Genomic DNA, 23,387 nt, shown 5'->3' with positions numbered 1-23,387 from the left:
GTACTAGAGTCGTAGTTAACTTTTCTGATTTAGGAAATAAGCTTCGGGTTAGCAATAGGCTAGGATACTTCCAGCTCAAGGGTAGACATTTATGTCAACCATTGGGGTCATGAATACATCACATGTGCTGAGGGAATATGTGTTAATCGAGAAGACCCTAAGATGCTTCAGATTCTTGTTTGTCACTGAAGGATATGCCAAATAAGAAGAAGATTGCAGTGAATTGGAGATGAAAATTAGATGTCTTCAAAAGGCAAATTATTTCTTTCCTTTTCTTGGATTCTCTTTCATGTGTGAGTATTGTAACGCTGAGGGATCCAGAAGGAATCTATCTCTCTGTTACCTGCACTGTTTTGTTAAAAGCAATGTTTCTTGATTTTATCTCTTTCTTTTTTATTCCTATTTCTTTTCTTCCTTTTTTTCCCTCTTATTTTCATGGTGTGATACTTAGAAGCCCCTAGTGCTTTTGGCAGGCATGCTAGCCGGAGATACCCTACAGTTTCTTTTAGTGATATGTTAGAATCCTTTTTGTTCGCCCTTGTAGAGCATTTCAAATGACTAGGCTTTGATAGTGCTGTTTTCACATTTGGATGGCAAAATGCAGATGCACTTTCCCAAATGTCTCACATGCCTTGCAGCCAGGGGCCACAAGCTCTAACAGGTCTGGAAGGAAAGTGAAAAGTACAAGACTGTTTCCAGTCTCTTCTTTATGGTCAATTTTCCAGGTGATCTTGAGATGGTCCCAACTGCATAAGACATAATGGGGATGATACTACTTACGGATAGGTTTGTCATACGGATAAATAAGGTCATGTCTGCAAAAGATTCTCAGCTCTTTAGAAGATGATGATATTATGGAGCCATAATGATTAAAGCAGTTAAGAGTCTAATTGTTTTTAGTGAGATCTGCTGTAGTGTACCTTGTCCCTGTCTGGTTTCATTATAACAGCAGCTTTCTCAAGGAAGGGGGTGCTTCATGAGAACATGAAAGGATTGGAGAATTAAGAATACCAGTCCATGTGTAGGATGATGTGTTATAATCATGCGTTTTCTTCACAACTATTTTTAACAACTGGTCTTCTCCTAGAGGCAGTGGTATGGCCCGGGGTGATTACTCCTGCACTCATCAATGTACTTCAGAAGGTCCTCATGACCTTGTCTACACCGCTTTGTCTAGTTGGCACATATTCCTCGTGTCTTTGGAAGTGGAGGACAGGACAAGTAAATGTGGGCTGAGGAAGCCACGTTGTGCATTTCCACCCTAGACTTTGACTTCAATCCACAGCTTGAACAATTTTGAGCCTTCCAGGTGGTTGAGTGGGTTTCAGAATGCACATCGGACTTCTGGAAGAAGGTACTCACATGAAAGCTTCCTGCACATGGGAGGCCCTTTCGTGGATTGACGGATAGCCATTCTCTGGAAGGCCACAAGATCTTACAAGTAGCTCAGGGGGCTGCGGGGTAGTCAAGGCCAATGTCACGGAGGACACTGCGTTCAATCCTTTTCCGACACTCTGGGACCCTTATGTCAGAGGTCCTCAACCCTATGAGACCTAACAACCTTCCTAATACAAAGGGGTAACTCCCCTCTACTGTCTGGAAATGAAATTCACAGATAATAAATGTATATAATTAAATACATGTATACATATATACACATGTACATATCACATATACATCATATATCATGTGCATATATATATTCCAAACTATATATATGTAAATATATGTATATATTCCAAACTAAAATAGAAGTAGAAAAAAAGTAGTTTATAAATACCATGTAATGTGTATTTCCATATGTAGTTGTTCTATCATGACTACACTAGAAAGCATAATAAAAGAGCCAATGCTTATACCTGTATGTAGAAGTTAAAGTTATACTTACTTGTAAGTAATAGTTTTGGATTTAAAAGTAAGTGAGAAGTTCCGAATACATTCCAGATGAGAAGGACAGAAAAATAAAGGATGACATTTCAGGGTGGAGGATAGACTGAAAACTAGTGCTCAGGTAAGACAGAGCAGACTTATTTGCATATGTAAGCGAAATGGGGAACTAATCTTAATGTAAACAGGGATAACATGTCAGGACAAATATATGTCTGAAGAGGGACATGGTGGACATACGAAGTACCCACGTGCTCCCCAGCAGGACACAGATGGCACGCTTGAAGGAGGAGGTGAAGGATGTTTCATGAAGGTACAAGCAGGCTTCCAGGAAACCATCAGCGAAGGAGGAGGCTCTCGAGTGGCTAGCAAACGTTCCTGCAGCAATGGATGGAACTCAGGGAGTTGTGGAGCTGGCTACACCAGCCCTGTAGCCGTGGGCGCAGGAACTGGGCCGCCGCCAACCCACCGCTGGGTGGGAGGAAACCAGAATATTAAGTAGTCTGACCTCTCTCCTTCTACCCTCCATTCTCTTCTCAGGGCCTCACGTTGGCCAGGTGCAACAGGAGCCGGGGGCAAAGAACATAGGAAAGCTGTGTGGGACGTTGGCTAGTTCTTTCTTTTGCAGGACTGCCTTGCACATTGCTCCACCCCCAACCACACTTCCACAGATTTCCAATATGGCCTCTGGGAATGGTACCCCCCTGAGAATCACTGCTTTACCTTATCAGACTGAAAAATGCTTTCCTTGCCTCGACCCTTCAATGGCCTTTGGAAAATAAGTGGATGACAGTCATCTGCAGCCTGTGTCTAAGTGTTAGTGAGTGGGTCCGACTGTGGAATTGCTTTAAAGATGCTCTAACTTGTCACAACAAACTGGCTATACTGGTTTTCTATTCCCGCATAACCAATTACACCAAGCCCTGGTGGCTTACAGCATAGTAATCATTTCTTATTTGTCACTGTTCCTGGAGGACAGGCATTCAGACAGGGCACAAAGGGGATGGTTTATCAGACCCAAAGCTTTGTTTGCGGCTGGAATCGGCTGAAAGCTCCTTCACTCACATGTCTGTGAGCTGAGGGCCTGAGGCACCCAGGGAAACGGCCACACGTGCCCTCTGCATGTGGCCCAAGCTTCCGCACAACATGGTGACTGGGTTCCAAGAGCAAGAAAGAAGAGTGCAGGAAGCTGTATGACCTGGTGACAGCTCATCAGTTCTACCACATTCTGTTCATCAGAAGCCCACATATATTCAAAGGCAGGGGCAGGCGAGAATTCTACAGGAGCGGATTAGGTCCACCCTTCGAGGGGAGGCATTTCAAAGAATTTGTGGACTTATTTTAGAACTACCACACTGACCTTCCAGAAGATCAAGCTCCTGCCCTCTATAAATACAGGAGGGGAGACAGTATGTCAGAGCCTCATCTTGGCCTTCCTTTATAACCCCAAACTTACATGTGAGGCCCTTCAGCTATCTGAATGCTTGCAAGCCAAGGGACAGCTCCCGGTTGTCTGGGTAAGTCAGAAGGCAGACACGGGTAAGTCTACCTTTGTCTTCTCCAAAGGGGACCTCGAGACAGCTGTGAAAAGGAGGGACCTGCAGGTACTCCATCCATTCAACTTTCCAATTCCTCCCAAAGCACTCACTGGAGTGTCACCACTGCTCTGGACCTCCAGTTGACTACCTTAGTTAGCTCTGCAACGGTAGCAGCCCAGCTGTACTGGTCATTCTCTGCAGAATCCCCTCGGGCAGCAGTGCCAGAAGCCTTACTGTGTGGGCTGGCCTTTTGGGAAGACCACTGCTGAGAGAACACTGAGCCTTTGCCAAAAGTGGGTCGTGGGCCGGTGAGTCTCAGCAAGCATCTTAAGCGACCATGGTGTACCATGTGTCCCTAAGAAAATCATATGGTGATAAGCTTGAACTCATCACTTATTTTTTTTAAGATTTTATTTATTTATTTGACAGAGAGAGAGAGACCGTGAGAGGGGGAACACAAGCAGGAGGAGCGGGAGAGGGAGAAGCAGGCTTCCCACTGAGCAGGGAGCCCGATGCGGGGCTTGATCCCAGGACCCTGGGATCATGACCTGAGCTGAAGGCAGACACTTAACAACTGAGCCACCCAGGCGCCCCTAAAAACCACTCTTTTAATTGCGTCTTGTTGCTTCTCTAATTAAATGCCAAGATGAGAATGAAATCTTGAATTTGAAGTTTGAAACCTAATTATTTGGGTATTTTATATCTTGCACTATTATCTATCTTTCATTTATCTTTTATCATGCCTTGAGGAAGATACTCTTCCCGAACAGTGATTATACAGAAAGAGAAACTAAGGGATAAGTAATATAATTACTTTAATATTTTTAATTAAGGTTTTAATAGGCACCATAAAATAATCACTAAAAATACTAACATGGCACAATGAGATCATTTATCCTAATTTAGAGTGCATTAAGGACCAAATTCGTGTGAGGATTTGGTAGCCACACACTGGTCATCTGTTTTCTTTAAATGGTAGCCGTACATCCATCATCTATTTTCTCTATCCACTTGTACATAGTAATGTATAAGAAGTATGTAAATATCTGTTGAATGAATCATTTTATCTGAAATGAAATCCTTCCGTTTGTAATTTATTAAAAGTGAAAAAATCAGTAGGTATATTTTTTTCTATAAAAGTATGTATGTTGGGGAGGGTTACCTGGCTGACTCGGTTGGTGGAGCATGACTCTTGATCTCTGGGTTGTGGGCTCGAGCCCCATGTTGGGTGTAGAGATTACTTAAAAATAAAAAAAAAATTGTTTTTTAAAGATTTTATTTATTTGACAGAGACACAGAGACACAGCGAGAGAGGGGTACACAAGCAGGGGGAGTGGGAGAGGGAGAAGCAGGCTTCCCACGGAGCAGGGAGCCCATTGCGGGGCTCGATCCCAGGACCCTGGGATCATGACCTGAGCCAAAGGCAAACACTTAACGACTGAGCCACCCAGGCACCCCACTTAAAAATAAAATTAAAAACAAAACAAAACAAAGGTATGTACATAAGTAACCAAAATGATGGAGTAAGAGACCCAGCACCTCCATCCTCTGACAAAGGTCAACAGTTAGACAAGTATCCATGAACCAAAGCAGATCTGGGAGAGCTCAGGAGTCCCCTAAAGAGGTTTCAGCAAGAGAGTGGAACAAAAAAACCTGAGAATAACTGCACAAAAAGAGTAGAAGAACAGCTCTATTTTGTTACCACCATCCCATCCCCCAGGCTGGCACCACTCAGTGCCAAGAGGAGCTCCCTGGCTTGAAAGAGTTCCCCTTGCCACTAATTAGTAACATGAAAACATATAAAATATACAATACACTGATAATGGTAGGCATATAGTAAAATTCAGAATACTCCAATACCATAATATAGCAGTGTGTTGATCACTTAACTCTAGTATAAAGGTTAAGAGACAGAAGTATTAAATATAGCTATAACCACAATAATTCATTAATGTACACAATGTAAAAAAAAAAGTAAATTGTGATATCAAAACCATAAAATGTGGACAGGGAGTAAAAGCGTAGAGATTTTGTATGTCATCAAAGTTGTTATCAGCCAAAAATAGACTGTGATATTTAGATACCCCAGGGTAACCACAAAACAAAAATCTATAGTAGATACACACAAGATAAAGAGAAGGGATTCAGAGTATACCAGTATAGAAAATCACCATCAAATCACAAAGGAAGAGAGATAAAGAGATAAAGAAAGGAACACAGTGATAAAGAAAGGAACAAAAGAACTATGCAACAGTCAGAAAACAATATGGTGGCATTAGTAAATCTTTACCTATCAATAATTACTTTAAACGTAAATTAAACTCTCCAAACAAAAGGCAGAGTGGCTGAATGGATTTAAAAAACAAGACTCAACTACATGCTGTCTATAAGAGATTCACCTCAGCTTCAAGGACACACATAGGCTAAAGTGAAGGGATGGAAAAAGATACTCCACACAAATGGAAACTAAAAGAGAGCAAAGGTAGCTATACTTATATCAGACAGACCATCAAAACAGACTGTCAAAAAACTATTGCAAGAGACAAAGAAAGTCATTATATAATGAAAAGGGGGTCAATTCGTCAAGAGGATATAACAGTTGTAAATATATATGCACCCAACATTACAGCACATAAATATATCAAGCAAATACTAACAGATTTGAAGGGGAAATAGACAACAATACAATCATAGCAGGGGGCTTCAGTGCCCCACTTTCAACAAAGGATAGGTCATCCAGACTTAAAAATCAATAAGGAAATATTTAACTTGAACTGTACTTTAGGCCAAATGGACCTAACAGATATATAGAGAACATTCCATCCAACAGCAGCAGACTAAACATTCTTCTCAAGTGCACATGGAACATTCTCCAGTATGGATCATATGTTAGGTCACAAAGTAAGTCTCAGCAAATTTTAAAAGGTTGAAGTCATATCAGATATCTTTCCTAAATACAATGGCATGAGACTAGACATCAATAATAGGAGGAAAACTGGAAGATTCACAAATGTGTGGAAATTAACCAACACACTCCCAAACAACCAGTGGGTCAAAGAAGAAATCGAAACACATCTTGAAGCAAATGCAAATGGGAACACAACATATCAAAATGTATAGGATACAGGAAAAGAAGTTCTCAGAGGGTGATTTATAGTGATAAATGCCTACATTGGGAAAAAGAAAAGATCTCAAATAAACAACCTAACTTTACACCTCGAAGAACTAGAAGAACAAGAACAAACTAAGGCAAAGTTAGCAGATGGAAAGAGATAAAGATCAGAGCAGAAATAAATGAAACAGAGAATAGAAAAAGAATACAAAAGGTCATTGAAACTTTGAGTTGGTTTTTTGAAAACATAAACAATGGACAAAACATCAGCTAGAGTTACCAAGAAGAAAGAAGAGAGAGTAATCAATGAATGAAGTTATAAATGAGAGAAGAGACATTAAACAGATACCACAGAAATAAAAAAGGTCATAAGATACTCTTATGAACAATTATATGCCAACAAATTGGACAACCTAGAAGACACAGATATATTCTTAGAAGCATACAACCTACCAAGACTGAGTCATGAAGAAATAGAAAATCTAAACAGGCCAATAATGACTAAAGGAGATTGAACGAGTAATCAAAAGCCTCCAAAGAAAGAAAATCCCAAGGCCAGATGGCTTTACTGATGAATTCTACCAAATATCTAAAGAAGAATTAATGCCAGTACTTCTCACACTTCCAAGAATTTAAAGAGCAGGGAATACTTTCACATTCATTTTATGAGGCCAGCATTACCCTGATATCATAGCTGAATAAGGTCACTACAAGAAAACTGTAAGTCCATAGCCCTGATGAACATAGATGTAAAAATTCTCAACAACAACAAAACAAAAACAAAAACAAACAAACAAAAAAGGAAATGCTAGCAAACCAAATTCAACAGCACGTTGAAAGGATAATACACCATGATCAAATGGGATTTATCCCCAGGATACAAAGATAGTTCAACACTGGATCGTGTAGCAAGAATAGTGTACTTTTGGTGGGATGAAAACTGGTGCAGCCACTATGGAAAATGGTATGGTGGTTCCTCAAAAAGTTAAAAATAGAACTGCCATATGACCCAGCAATCTCACTTCTGGGTATATATCCAGAGGAAACGAAAACAAGATCTTGTAGAGATACCCGCACCCCCATGTTCACTGTAGCATTATTTACAATAGCCAAGAAATGGAAACACTCTAAATGTCCATCAACAAATGAGTGGAGAAAGAAAATATGGTATATACACACAATAGAATATAATTCAGCCATAAAAAAGAAGGAAACCCTGCCATTTGTGACAACATAGGTGGACCTCGAGGGCATTATGCTGTTTGGAAATAACTTTTAGATACAACACCAAAAGCACCATCTATGAAAGAAGAAAGAGGTAAGTTGGACTATATTAAAAGAAAAGACAAATCATGGAGTGGGAGAAAAACTTTGCAAAATACATATTTGATGAAGGGTCATTATCCAAAATATACAAAAAACTCTGAAAAGTCAATAAGAAAACAAAGAACCCGCTTTTTTAAATGGGCAAAAGAATTAAATAGATGTATCATCAAAGAAGTTATATACATGACAAGCATATGAACAAATGCTCAACACCATACATCACACAGGAATTATAAATTAAAACAACAGTGAGATACCACTACAAACCTGGTAGAACAGCTAAAATCTAAAACAATGACAACACCCAATGCTGGTGAGGATGTGGAGCAACAGGAACTCTCGTCATTGCTGGTGGGAATGCAGAATGATACAGTCACTTTGGAAGACAGTCTGGCTGCTTCTACAGTCCTTGCCGTCACACTCCCAGGTATTTAAAAAAACAAGTTGAAAACTTATGTCCACACAAAAACCTGCGCATGAACGTTTATACCAGCTTTATTCGTATTCACCAAAAATTGGAAGCCATCAAGATGACCTTCAGTAGGTGACTGAATATACTTACCGTGGTACCTCCGCACAATGGCATGTTATTCAATAATGAAAGGAAATGAGCTATCAAGCCACAAAGAGCATGGAACCTTTAATGCATATTGCTACATGGAAGAAGCCATTCTGAGAAGGCTGCATACTGTATGATTCCACCTATATGACATTTGGAAAAGGCAAAACTACGGAGACAAGATCAGTGGTCACCAGAGGTTTGGGGGTTGAGGGTGGGGATGAATAGTTAGAGCACAGGATATTTTCAGGGCTGCGAAACTATTCTCTTTGAAACTGTAATGGTGGATACATGGCAATATGCATTTATCAAAAACCTATAGTTCTGTACAACCAAAAAGTGAATCTTAATGTAAATTATGGACTTTTAGTTAACAATAATGTAATAACAGTGGTTCAATTATTACATAGGTGGTTCAATTACTACATAGGTTACTATGTAGTAACTTAATTACTCACTTAAGATGCTAAAATAAATATTGTATAAATAATAGATACAAAGAGTGTGTGAGTATGTGTGGTTATATAACATATAGAGATGTACTATTTAAGACAATAGTATCATAAGGAAGTGAAGGGAATGGATCTATACTGGCGAAAGATGGATATATTTTATCGGAATTCAGTCAGTATTAACTTGAAGTGGGCTATCAGTTAAAAACACGTATTATAATACCTAGAACAATCCAAAAGAACGTAACAGAGAAAAGAGGAAACGACAGGGTTCTTGAAAGTACTTGGTAGAGTCTCGTGTTGCTGTGGGTGTCGTCCATGGGAGTGTGGCACCTTTCACCGATCACATTGATGGGAAAACAGAAACTACCAAAAGCCACAGGGAGAATTGGCAGCTGACCCCAGGAGCACATAAAAAGCAGGTTTCTCCAGACTCTGCCACACCTTTCTGGGGACTTATTAGGGAAAAAAAAAAAAAAAATCCTATAAGTCCTTGTGAGCCTTAATTTGTGATTTTCTTTGGGGCAGGGAGAAGACGAAACAAAAATTGTCACCAGAATTTAAGATGTCGACCTAATTAGCAGAGTTTCCAGGTCCTGAATCTAATGTATGTGTTTTAATTATTTGGTGCTTTTTCCAAACCCACCTGACACTCTGGATAACAGCTGGATAAGTGCTCCATAACGTGCTTATGTTTGAATCAATAAGATGGAATCTTCTTGAATTTTTTTTTTCAACTTGAAGATTTCCTGTACTTGAATCTTAAATGCTTGGTCTGAGAACAGGAACAAGACTTTTGAGCACTGATGTAGTATAATATGTGAGTAACACGGGATAATGAAAGCTGTGATTTGGACAGTCTTTTAATATAACATGTTGCTTGCTGGCTTCCCAATGGGCATTTCCTCTCTCACCAGCGCCAGAGCTGACCACCCTGCAGACACCTAACCCTACAGCCGTTCTGGGTATATCTTTGTCCTAGCAATCCTTGTCATGTCCTACAAACGTCCCTGTTATGCGTGGTGAGTGGAATGCAAGGTGAGCCCCACAGCACCCACTCACCTTCAGGCTGGCCACCCTGGGGAAGTGCTCATCCTGCACCTTACCCCGTGGGTCTGCTGGACCCCAGCAAGAGCTTGATTAAAATAGGTTCATTCACTAACGTGGTCAGCACACATTTGCAGCCTCTTTTTTTTTTTAAAGAGAGGGAGAGGGGGCAGTCAGAGGGAGAGGGAGAAAGAGAATCTTAAGCAGGCTCCATGCCCAGAGCGGAGCCTGACGCAGTGCTCAATCTCACGACCCTAAGATCATGACCTGAGCTGAAATCGAGAGTCTGCCGCTTAACCAACTAAGCCACCCAGGCGCCCCACATTTGCAGCCTTTTGATTGAGTGGGGCCAAATGGATTACATTTTCTACATTACAAACACTCCCCAAGGCTCTGCACCCCACACTCTTGGTCCCAGGTGGGGTCCTTGCCATCTCTTACCTGGACATTGCAGTAGCTCCCTAATCAGACTTGCTACCTCTGGTCTCATCCCCTCTGAACCCAGTCCACACACTGGCCAGAGTCATTGATTTAAAACTCGGACATGGCCAGCTCTCATCCCTGCTCAGTGCCCTCCAGGGGCTCCTGCCACTGTGACCCACACTGCTCAGTTAAAGGTACCAGACCTTTCATGGTCTCACTCCTCATGCAGACCACCCCATTGCTGCAGCCTCCCCAAATCCTCCTGCAATGCTGATTCATGGTTCTTCAGGCACACCCCTTATGGGCATTGTTTTAATTACCTCTTGTTGATCCTGCTGGTGAGGAGGGATTTCCGTCTCAGGTTGGCCAAGTACACACGCGTGGCACTGGACAGGTGGAGACGGAGGGCAGTTTATCAGTCACATATACTCACAGCCCAGGGAGGAGGACCCCGCGTGCCACACCGGGGCTGCACTGGAGACAGAGTGAACAACCTGTTTTCTGTGGAGGTTGGCTTCCTAGTATCAAGAGGATGGGGTGACCTCTGGCTCAGTGGGAGGATATGGTTGGCTTGCTTGAACAATTCCGTGGGCTCCCAGATAAGCCGGAGGTGCACCTGCTCCTCTTGACAAGGAAGGTTGTTTGGCTGGGGGACCTGATCCTCGGGAGCAGAATGGGGTGGGGAACTTGCGGTTGGGGCGTTTGGGGTTTTCCCTGTTCCACCAGATGTCACAGCAGCACTAATATTGGCCCTGATTTTAGACCCTATGTCACAGGCCCGAGGGTTTCCTCTCTGTGCTTCCCCACTGCCCTGCTCCCATTTGCTCACGAGGCTAACTCCTGCTTACGCCTTATCTGTCAGCTCAGGCACCCTCTCCAGCAGGACGCTCTCCTTGGCCTCTCTTCTCCAGCGGGCTCACTTCCCTATCCTAAGTAACCCGCCTTGCATCCTCTTGCCCAGAAGTTAAAAAATTCCAGTTAATTTTCTGTCTTTCCTCTAGAATATAAACTCCTTGGAGGCAGGGGCCCTGCACAACTTACTTGTTTTTGAACCCTCAGTGCCTGTCCAAAAGAAAAAAAGGATGGTACATTTTAAAACTATAACTCAAAAATTTACTTTTACAAAAGAACAAATTCACTTTTACTAAATTTTATAGTGCCGGAAAAAGCAAGTCAGTTGGAGTCCCTCAGGGGAAACAGGCAACAATGAAAATGCTAAATGCTACAAGAAAACTGTGAGGGGAAATTGTTTAAGAACTGTTTTGCGAATACATCCTCTCCCTCTTCCTCTTCTTCCCAACGTTTAGTTTGACCCTCCCGGAACACCTGCCCTCCGGCTGGCTGGCTTTGGTGATTTTGCTGCCTTTCTTTTAAAGGCCGGGGGTAAGCCTGGGTCAGAGAGAATTTGTCATTCTAAAGCACCGTTCCCAAATCAGCACGCTGGTAACCAGTTCACACGGCCAGGAGTTGAGCTCATCGTCGGTATCATACAGGGTGTATTGGAATCAGCCGTGAATGTTAGTCCTGGGCTGAGCCATTTGGAGTTGGTCCCTCAGAGACTTTCAAGGGGGAAACAAACACAGGGAAAAGGCTGTCTGTAGAAGTATCCAACATCTCGTGCCTAGTCAGGGGCAGAGCCAGGATTAAAACCTAAGTGTGCAGGCGCCTGGGTGGCTCAGTTGGTTAAGCGACTGCCTTCAGCTCAGGTCATGATCCTGGAGTCCTTGGATTGAGTCCCGCATCGGGCTCCCTGCTCAGCAGGGTATCTGCTTCTCCCTCTGACCCTACCCCCTCTTGTGCTCTTTCTCTCTCACTCTCTCTCTCAAATAAATAAAATTTTTAGAAAATTAAAAAAAAAAAAACAAACCCTAAGTGTGCCCAGCTCTTGAGGCTGGCTTCCAGATCTGGGCTGCGCAGGAAAGTGGACAGAGTGAACAGGCTGATGTGGAGGGTCACAGAGAGCAGAAGGTACAAGCTAGCAGCCTCAGGCCCCACCGGGACAAGAAACAAGTTTTGTTTGGCCTGCACTGTACTTTAACCACTTTTTCCCCAGTGTTTTTAATTGTGGTAAAATACACATAACATAGAACTTACCATCTTAACCATTTTTCTTTAAAGATTTTATTTATTTGTCAGAGAGAGAGATAGAGAGAGCACAAGCAGCGGGAGCAGCAGGCTCCCCACTGAGCAGGGAGCCCGATGTAGGACTCGATCCCAGCACCCTGGGGTCATGACTTGAGCCGAAGGCAGATGCTTAACCGACTGAGACACCCAGGCGCCCCAACTTAACCATTTTAAAGTGTACGGTTCAATGGCATTAAGCACATTCACACTGTTGCACAACCATCTCCACCATCGTCTTGTAAAACTGAAACTCTGTCCCCATTCAACAATTAACTGCCCACTCTTCCCTCCCCAGCCCCTGGGAAGCCATCCTATGCTCTAGAGAATTTCTATGAATTTGACGATGCTAAGTACCTCATGTGAGTGGAATCATACCGTGTTTGTCTTTCTGGGATTGGCTTATTTTGCTTCGCATGGAGTCCTCAAGGTTGTCCGTGTTGTAGCATGTGCCAGAATAGCCTTCTTTTTTAAGGCTGAATAATATTCCATTACGCTTATATCACATTTTGCGTGCCCATTTATCCGTCAATGGACACGCGGAGTGTTGCTCTGTTTTTACTAATGTGGAAAATTCTGCCATGAACATGGCTGTACAAAGATCTCTTCAAGACTCTGCTTCCAATTCTTCTGAGTCTAAACCCAGAAGTGGAATTGCTGGATCATATGGTTGTTCTATTTTTAATTTTTGGGTGAATAGCTGTGCTGCTTCCCACATCGGCTGTGATATGGTCTTCCCGACAACACTGCACAGGAGTTCCAATGTGTCTACATTTTTGCCAACACTTGTCATTTTCTGTTTTTCTCCTCTTTTTAATAATAGCCATCCTACTGGGTGTGAAGTGGTGTCTCAGTGTAGCTTGAGTTGCATTTCCCTAATGATTAGTCAAGTGGAGCACCTTTTCACGTGCTTATATAATGCTTTTTTTGATAGCTGCCAACAAGAAAAATTTGGAAATTTCACAGCTTCACTGACTGAGCCACCCAGGCACCCTTGGAAATTTCACAACTTCAGATTCCCGGCCTCTTTGGACAAATCAAAAGATCTGGCAAAGCTGCGCACTCATTCCCACGAGGCAACCGTCGGCTACAGGGGCAGGGCTGCTTTCTGGAAGGGGTAAGCATTCTCCCATTCACCAAATTTCTGCTGCTCCCTGTGGCCTCAGCTCGGGGACACGGGAGTTCGCGGGGATCCCTGTGGGGGTGTTCAGCATCGCCCTCAACTTGTCCATGTGTCCAGATCTTTAGGTGAATGACTCACCCCAAACCAGCCTCATGTGCCCCCTGCCAGGCCCCTCTGGAAAACTATTGGGGCAGTTTTGGGGAGCACATGTGACTTGGGCCTTCACTTCTTCCCCATAGGCTTCTTGTAATCATCTCCAAACTGGAGCCAAACAGTTATTTGCCAAGCAAATAATACAGAGGAACCTTTCCCCATAAAACTTAAATCAGTCAAGAATCTAGGTGTGACCAGGGAGTGACGTCCTAAGCCCGAATGATTTGGGGAGAAGCTGCCAGAGGGCTTTTTAAAATAAAGAACAGTCTGAGTGCGGCGGAGCCAAGCATGCAGCCCACGTTCCTGGCATTATGCTTTTATGGGCCCCGTACTTTTGAGTAAATGGCAATGGCTTGATGAGGCTTTCTTGAGCTGACAGAGCCTGGAATACCAAAGAAGTTGCCAGCGTGGAACCTGTCTGTTGCTACATCCACTAAACCAATGTGTGAGAGCTTTGCTAGGTGACTAATGCCCTGACTATGCCCCCTGGGAAGGAGCCCCTGGGTCCTCTACTCTCCCACGGCCGGCAGCCAGTACTCAGAACCCAGCTGAGGACACCAAGATGCCAGAGCAAGAAGTCAGGGATCCTTGCGTGGCTGGGAAGACAGGCAGGACCCTCCGTGCCGGCTCGGAGCAGCATCTCACGTGCTCGGCTCACCCAGCATCTCACGGTAAGGAAGGCAGAAGTGTCTCAGGCAAACCCAGCAAGGAGAGGAATTACCTGGGGCCCCCCTCTCTGGGACCTCCCAGTCTCACCATTATGCAAAGGCTTTTCCACCTTAATAGGAATGGCTTCTCCTTCCTGCCACCCTGAGGAGGTGTGCCCATTTCACAGGGGAGGAAAATGGAGGTTTGTGTCACAGTGGCATGTGACCCTGGACACGAACTATAAACACACTATTAAAGGTCTATCTGGCCATTTTGAAATTCCGAGTTCCTAGCTAAGTTGATTAGGTGCAGCCTTTATCAATTATTGTTTAAGCAAAAAAAATTGCTCAAGCTACTTACGGCAGAAATCTCACCATTTTGCAAATGTAGGCTGGCCCCAGACATACTTAAGGGGCAGGGGTATCAGAATAAACCTCAAGCTGCATTATTATTGTAGTAACAATAAGTACGTTTGCTGAGTACCTACACGAAGCACCTCCTACAGGCCAAGTGCTTGTCCATACAGCATTAACTCCTGGCAGGCCCTTGAGGTCATACTGAATTCAGACTGTGCTTCTCTAAAAGAATTGCCATTTGCTCACCCCGCCTGCTCAGAGCACCATTCCAGAAGTAAATCCGTCCCCCACGCCTGCACTGTGTTCCACAACACCGTGCAGGGAGTGCAGCTCTAGGAGCTGGCGCGGGGTCGGCAGTAGCCACAAGGGTGTGGCAGGGGCAGGGCGCGCAGGGGGCCGTCCCTGGGGCCTGGGGCCCGACTGTCTACCCACAGTGGGTCGTCAGCAAATTTCAGATGGATGAATAAGCCCATTCAGGAGCTCTTCTACGTAGCCAACTTTAGATCACTCACGACTTTCCCTCTACTGCTCCACACAGCACGCAGCCTTCATATTTTGGATTAACATCTTTGTAAAATACATTACCGTTTTCCTGCCCCCCCTTTTTTTTGCTTCTTCAAGTGCCAATTTTTATTTTAGCAGTTTTGATGGAAATTTTTCTAAAATATACATTTCCTTATGTTTCACCCCCCGCCCCCGCAGAGCAGCTTAGAAAAACTTTTATTATGAATTTTGAAGGCACACAAACAGTTCAGAGTTGAACAGTATCCATCAACCTCGCTTCAACCTCTACCAGTGGTGCTGTCTGCCCATACACCCTACCGCCCTACCCAGTGACCCTCAGCCCGCACCAATTCTGAAGCAAATCCCAGACATGCTATCACTTCACTTCTAGATATTTCTGCATCAGTCTCTAAAAGAGAAAGTTCTTTTTAAACATAATTGCCTTACTGTTATTACATGTAATAATTAATCATAATTTCTCAATATCATCATATATCCGGTTGTGTTTACATTTTCAGTTGCATAACACATTCAGACTTTAAGCAGAATTTTTTTTTTTTTTGAGGTGGGGGGGCAAGTTTATTTAGTAAATTCAGGACTGCTGATTTTTTTTTAAATCAAGATTCAAATAGGGGCTCACATTATAATTGTGATATGATTTTTCGTGTTCCAATCTAAAGATTTGCCCTCCATCTCTTTTTTCCTTGCAGTTGATGTGTTGAAGAACCCTGCATTCCCTTTATCAGAAAAAAAAATTTTTTTTTAAAGATTTTATTTATTTATTTGACAGAGAGAGACACAGCGAGAGAGGGAACACAAGCAGGGGGAGTGGGAGAGGGAGAAGCAGGCCTCCCGCGGAGCTGGGAGCCCGATGTGGGGCTCGATCCCAGGACCCTGGGATCATGACCTGAGCTGAAGGCAGACGCTTAACAACTGAGCCACCCAGGCGCCCCCAGAAAAAAAAATTTTTTTTTTTATTGCTCACTTTATAGACAGAGAGCAGAGAGAGTTATTTGTCTTTTTCTTGATGCCTTGAGATTATCACGTAAAAGATCAGTTACTGTTTGTTTTCTGCTGTGACGGGAGCCCTTTCATGGCTCAAGTGCATGGGAGTGCCTGAGGGCTTGTACACCTTTTTCTGTCCTACCTCTGCTGTTAGGGCCCCCAGTCACTCCACATGCTGGTGGCTGGGGCCTGCAACAGCCACCCTCCTTCTGCCTCCCCAACCAGCAGCAGGCTGCACACACGGCTCACCAGACTTGGGGCCCGCCCTACTCTGCCAGGGAGAACGAGCGAATGTGCTACTGGTCTTGAACTTGAGCCTTGGTGCGAGACTCTGAAACAGCCTTGGCTTCTTACCGCCTGCTGTGTTTACTCTCTCGGGTGGTATTTCTGACTAACCCGGCTCTGGCTGGGAGAGGTCTGTGTGGTAATAAGGAAAAGCAGCTAACAGCATTGTTTGTCTTAATACGTTTTGTCCAGAATCCTATTTTCAATGATTGCTACTCTTTTGAGGCTATCAAAACAATAGCTCGTGTTTAATTGAGCATGTATGATACGCCATGCCCTGTTTTGAGCATTCCACGTAGATCTCATTCAATCCCACAACCACCCTATGACGCAGGTACTTCTGGACTCCCATCTTACAAATGAGGACACAGAGGCAAGGGGTCCACTCCCTTGTCCTGGGATGCCCAGCTAGCTGATGGGGCCGCCACCCGCACTCGGGAGGCTGGCCTCAGAGCGCAAGATTCCGACTAGCACTCTGTTCATTAATTAACAGTCTAATACAGTGGAGAGAGATTCAAGAATGCTTGTTTCCCCCTTCCATCTCCCTAAAAAAGAATGCTTATTTCCATCATTCTCTGGGCCTTTAGATGAATAAATTACCTTCTCTCTTTTACTATCAGTAAATGGGAAGCAAATTATATTCCCTGAGCAGCATTTTACAATCTGTTGAAAATGAAGACAATTGGGATCACTTACAAGCCCTACCAGGCCTCATTCGAATTATTCAAATATAGGAATTATTTCATCATTTAAAAAAAAGCTTTCAGCTCTTCAAGTTCACTAACTTTGGGCAGGAGTGAGTTGGTGTAACCACCCGGGAGAGCTGCTTGACACAGTTTCCTAAGCTGATCACAGCCATAGCCCCTGAGCCAGCAAGTCCACCTGTATGTCCGTACACTCCAGACAGATGAGTGCCCAGAGCCACCCAAAGTCACGGGCAGGAATGTTCTCCGTAGTTCTGCTTGTACCATCCTCCACCTGGAAACAGCTCCAATGTCCACCAACAGGATGATGGACAAATTGTGGTTTATGGACACAACAGAACCTTTTAAAGCAATCAAGATACTTGAAAGAAACATGCACACAACGAGAAGGAACACACTCCTGCTACACCCCGCGGCGTGAGTGGATCTCACACACGTCACGGGGAGCGTAAAAGGCTGAAGCTGGGAGAGGGCATGCGGCGGGATTCCGCTCACGGGAAGTGTGACGACACAACCGTGGGGTCGGCATCACTCACATGGCGATTACCTTGCAGCTGGGGAGTGACCGGGGGGAGTGATCAAGGGGGCTGCTCGTGTTCTGTTTCTTGGTCTGGTGCTATCCACACGGTGTGTCGTTGTATATTGTACGCTCGCATTTCTATGTGTTTATGTCATAAAAAGGGTTTGTCACTGCTAAACATATATAACATTAAAAACAGAATGACTGGGGCACCTGGGTGGCTCAGTCGTTAAGCGTCTGCCTTCAGCTCAGGTCACGATCCCAGGGTCCTGGGATCGAGCCCCGCATCGGGCTCCCTGATCTGCAGGAAACCTGCTTCTCCCTCTCCCACTCCCCTGCTTGTGTTCCTTCTCTCGCTGTGTCTCTCTCTCTGTCAAGTAAATAAATAAAATATTAAAAATAATAATAAAAATAAAAACAGAATGACTGCCAAAGACCTGATGGCTGTTAGTGGGAGAAGAAGCTGACAAAATGAGAATCATCACATGGCCTGCTTCCCCACAGGACAGAGACCATCAAGGAGGGGTGAACTCTGGGTCTAACTGGTGCACAACGAGGAGGTGAGGACATGGGAGCACCCTAAGAATCATCTGGTTTTTGACCCAATCTCATCCTCAAATAAAACTGACCTTCTTCCTTAAAACTCAGAATATGTCCCATACAAAATTCTCTCCTCGTGGTAATTTACTTAAACACTTAAATAGCACTTACTCATATGTTAATGTTACTTCATTTAATCCTCATAACAACCCTTTGAGGGAGGCAGTTAGCATACCCATTTGACAGATGAGGTGACTGAGGTCCAGAGAGGTTTTAAATAACTTGACCAAGGTGTTCCAGCTGGTGAGTAGCGGAGTGGTCGGGCGGGGGCAGGGAGGAAGGTCAGTGTGGTGGAGGGACCGGCGCCCAGGGCATGTCGCAGGGGAAATGGCTGGTAGCGGAGAAGCGAGGCTCATACCAGCTGGAGGAATGATGACATGGGATCCTTAGGTTAGCCTTCCTCAGGGCTCCAGGAAGGATGTCTCAGGACCCAGCAGAGACCCCACTGCTGCGTGAGGGTTGTGAGGCAGGACTTAAGTCTCAATGTGTCTGTGAAATAGGACTCTTCCAAATCCCTGGCCTGGACCTGAGGAGTCATCTGCCTGTTGGACTTCCACTGGGCCTGCCCAGAGTGGAAATGTTCCTCCCTGGCTCCAGATCTCCTCCCCAGCTCCCGCTGGCTCTCTGGCTGAGTGGCAGCCTCCCAAAGCCTCAGCTCTCCAGGACTCCTTCTCGGGCCCTCCAGCACTCCACAGGGATTCAGCAGCCATATCCCAGCATCAGCACTGCCACCACCTGCCTGGGAGACTGGGGCACCTTACTCTTTCATCTGTGAATGCTGAGCAAAGATGCTAGGACAACTGGGCTTCAAGTGCCCATATCGGGCATCTAGTAAATGCTCATTAAGTGTCAGCCAACTTTCCCTCCCGAATCACACCTGGTGGGGGGGGGGGGCTGCTGGGTGGTAGCTGGTTGCTCTTACCACGAGGGCTGGACTGGTCAGCTAACCCATCTCCTTCCCTTAGACGAGTTGTTCACTCTACGATCTGGCAGAGTGAATCCACGATCTTAACTCCAGATACAATCCTGTCTTTCCTTTGCTTAAAATAATTTTCTGTTAAGTTTTATGCTGGTGGGAAATCAGCCGCTGGGACCCAGAATAGAGAGCAGAGCCCATTGGAGCTGTAGACACAGACTTCCGGGAGAGAACCAGGCGCTCCTCGCATGGATCTGCAATGGATCCTGGAGGAAAAGTAAACGTGATTCACTTACACGAGAAAGTAGAATTATCAGTACTTGCAGGCGATGTGACTGCATATCTGGGAACCCAGGAGAATCAACTGAAAAATAAATAATAAGAAAGTTCAGTAATGTGGCCACTTACACACTTAATATACAAAAAGCAATTGCTTTTTGATGTGCAAAAGACCTGATTAAAAAATACAATAGAAGAAAAATTCCACTTACAATACCCACTGAAGTCAGAATACCTGGGAAATAAAGTCGATTAAAATGAATCTAAATAAACCTAAACTTTAAAACTTTAGCAAAGAATCTTTTTTTAATTGGACAACTGGCGAGACACACCCTGTTTTCAGATAGGAAAAAATCGTATTGTAATTTTTCTCTCTGAATTTATCTAAAAACTTAATGCAATCTCAATGGAAATATCTACCTTTAAATTAGACGAGCTGATTCTAAAGTTCATAAGAAAAGTAAAATATGCAAGTATAGCCAAGAAAATTCTACAAAAGAAGGCTACCAAGGGAAACTATCCCTTCCAAATAATAAAAGGCATTATAAAACTATACTTAGGGGCGCCTGGGTGGCTCAGTCAGTTAAGCGTCTGCCTTTGGCTCAGGTCATGATTCCAGCGTCCTGGGATGGAGCCCCACATCAGGCGCCCTGCCGAGCGGGGAGCCTGCTTCTCCCTCCCCCTCTGCTTGCCTGTCTGCCTACTTGTGATCTCTCTCTCTCTCTGTGTTATAAATAAACAAAATCTTAAAATAAATAAAACTATACTTAATAAAGAAGCTTGAGGGGCGCCTGGGTGGCTCAGTCGGTTAGGCATCTGCCTTAGGCACAGGTCATGATCCCAGGGTCCTGGGATTGAGCCCCTCATTGGGCTCTCTGCTCAGAGGGGAGTCTGCTTCTCCCTTTCCCTCTGCCCCTACTCCCCACCTGTGCTCTCTCTCTCGCACTCTCTCAAGTAAGTAAAAAAATCTAAAAGAAAAGAAGAAGCTTGAAAGAGCATATGAATGTACAGATAGATCAATGGAACAAATTAGAGAACTCCAAAATAGACCCAAATACGTATGGAAAGATGGCATTTCAAAGCAGTGGGAAAAAGATGGATTATTCAATAAGTGGCTTCAGGACAGCTGAGTGCCAGCTGGAGCCATACCTTACTCCTTACACCAAAGTCAATTCCAGATGGATTGAAGTACTTTTAAAAACATAAAAGTACCAGAAGAAAAGTCGAGGGTTGTTTTTGATCATCTCTAAATACGGAAGATCTTCCTAAGTAAGACATAAAATACAGAAGCCATAAAGGAAAAGACTGCTACACTTATGTACATATAAAGTCTATTTAAGGAAAAATACTTACTTAAAAAGTTTTTGAAAATGAAAAATTTGGAAAAAATTTTGCTTCTCATACAACAAAAACCTGGTTGCCTTAATATATAAAGAACTGTTATTTAAAAACAAGAAGAGCTGGTAAATATCAATAATCCAACCACCTGAAAAAAAATGAGCAAAAGATAAGAACATGCAGTTTATAAATGAAAAGGTGCTCAGCCGGTTAAGCGTCTGGTTTCAACTCAGGTCATGATGCCAGGGTCCTGGGATCGAGCCCCTTGTTGGGCTTCCTGCTCAGCAGGGAGTCTGCTTCTCCCTCTCCCTCTTCCTCTGACCCTCCCCACCAGCTTGTGCTCAGTCTCTTGCTTTCTCTCTCTCTCAAATAAATAAAATCTTAAAAAAAAAAAAAGAAAGAGAAAAGAAAATGTACTCAACCTAACTTACAATGAAAGGAATGGAAATTCCAACAATGGGACAGCAAAATTTAGAAAGATCAGTAATTCACATTGGAGGCAGGTAGGGAAGAGGCACAGCTGATGAGAAGTCAATGGCTGTGATTTCTTTCCAAGGCCATTTTGCATTATTTGTCAAAAATAAAAATGCATCAACCTCTTGATCCAGCAGTTCTTTCTTGACTAGTGGTTTACCCTACAGATATACCTGAGGGCAAAACCCGCTAAATGAAAATGTTACAGAAACATTGTTTATAAAAGCATTGGATTGGAAACAGTTCAAATGGCCTTTCAATAGGCTGCTGGCCAACCTTAGAATTTTAGAATGAGGATTGACAAGCTTTTCTTAAAGGGCCAGATGGTATTTTAGGCTTTATGGGCCAAAAGGCAGAATAGAGGTTATTATGCAGGTACTACTTTAAAACTATTCTCAGCTCAGGTATGAAAACAGGCAGGGTTTGGTCTCTGGCCTAGAATATCCACACAATGAAAAGCTATCCAAGGTAAGATGAGATATGTCTAAATATTGATTGTGTGGAAAAGTCCCAATGCATACATTTGAAAAGCAAGGGATGGGGGCAGTGACTGGCTGTTTCCGTTGTTGGCTTCTCCCTGCAGGAGCTGTATTTTGAAGACAATGTCTGGAGGCTTCTACCTTGCAATTGTTGGGCACCATGATAATCCAGTTTTTGAAATGGAATTTTTGCCAGCTGGAAAAGCAGACTCCAAAGATGATCATCGTCATCTGAACTAGTTCATAACTCATGCTGCTCTCGACCTCGTAGATGAGAATATGTGACTGTCCAGCAACATGGACTTGAAACCTGTGGACAAGTTCAATGAGTGGTCTCTTTCAGCATTTTACTGCAGGTCATATGAGATTTATTATGCTTCGCGACATAAGGCAAGAAGATGGAATAAAAAACTTCTTTACTGATGTCTATGATTTATACATAAAGTTTGCAATGAATCCATTTTATGAACCCAATTCTCCTACTCGATCAAGCGCATTTGACAGAAAAGTTCAGTTTCTTGGGAAGAAACACCTTTTAAGTTGAATGCAGAAAAATTTGGAAATAAACAATGTCACTATAATCGGGTCTTCTCAGGAATGTGTACATTGTGAGTAACTTGATTAAATAGCCTGGAAAAGTGTTACTTGTAGTCTAAATTTATCTAAACCTAATGAAATTCCTTAAATATTTCAAAACAGTACATTCAATTTCTTACGATTGTCAACAGATCAATATTTGCTTGTGAAAAGTGTTATTTATAAACTCTTTACAACCTTGAAAATACCTTTATTCTAAAAATTAAGAATGAGCTTTTGACTATACTCATTCAGATAGCTTGATCTTAATGTCCCAATCTAGAACCAAATGTCATTGTCAAGATTTGGGTAGACAGATTTAAAACTTTAGAACAAACTATTGTATGAGCTACATTACCCCAAGCAAGGAATTGCAATCATTTGTAATATGAGCTAGGGGTTCATTTGTACAAACCTGGGAAACCAAAACAACCTGTTAATACTAAGTCAGCAAGGAGCAAAGCAAGAAGGAAAGTCTCAGTTACCTTAACAGTTGGTTTTTGGTTCTTTCTCCATAGACCACAAGTCTGCTTCTCTCTACATACCGTAAGTCCATATGTGCCTTATGAAACCAGACCATTCTGAACCTTAAAGGTAAACTTTTTTTATGGAACCTAAAAGAGACCTGTTTTCAAATGTATTTTGTCTTTTTATAGAAGATTTTTTAAAAAGATTTATTTATTTATTTTAGGGAGAGAGTGTGCGCTCATGAGAGTGGGGGAAGAGACAGAGGGAGAGGGAGAGAGAATCTCAAGCAGACTTCCTGATGAGTGTGGAGCCGGGATGGGGCTTGATCTCACAAACCTGAGATCACGACCTGAGCCAACACCAAGAGTTGGACACTCAACCAACTGAAACACCCAGGTGACCCTTATTCTTTCCTTTTATAAAAAATTTTTAGATTTAGAGAAAAGTTGCAAAAATAACAGAGTTCCCATTTACATTCTCCCAGCTTCCCCTAA

General features: G+C 43.4%; 1 pseudogene; it reads left to right on the top strand.

The window, feature by feature from the left end:
• Nucleotides 1-14,346: 14,346 nt before the first annotated feature.
• On the top strand, nt 14,347-22,393 carry LOC116642072 (annotated as a pseudogene).
• Nucleotides 22,394-23,387: the final 994 nt, after the last annotated feature.

This window comes from Phoca vitulina, unplaced genomic scaffold (assembly GCF_004348235.1).
Source record: "Phoca vitulina isolate PV1807 unplaced genomic scaffold, GSC_HSeal_1.0 scaffold22, whole genome shotgun sequence".
Taxonomy (NCBI): domain Eukaryota; kingdom Metazoa; phylum Chordata; class Mammalia; order Carnivora; family Phocidae; genus Phoca; species Phoca vitulina.
The sequence above is the reverse complement of the archived record's forward strand: the minus strand, read 5'-3'. Positions and strand labels throughout refer to the sequence as shown.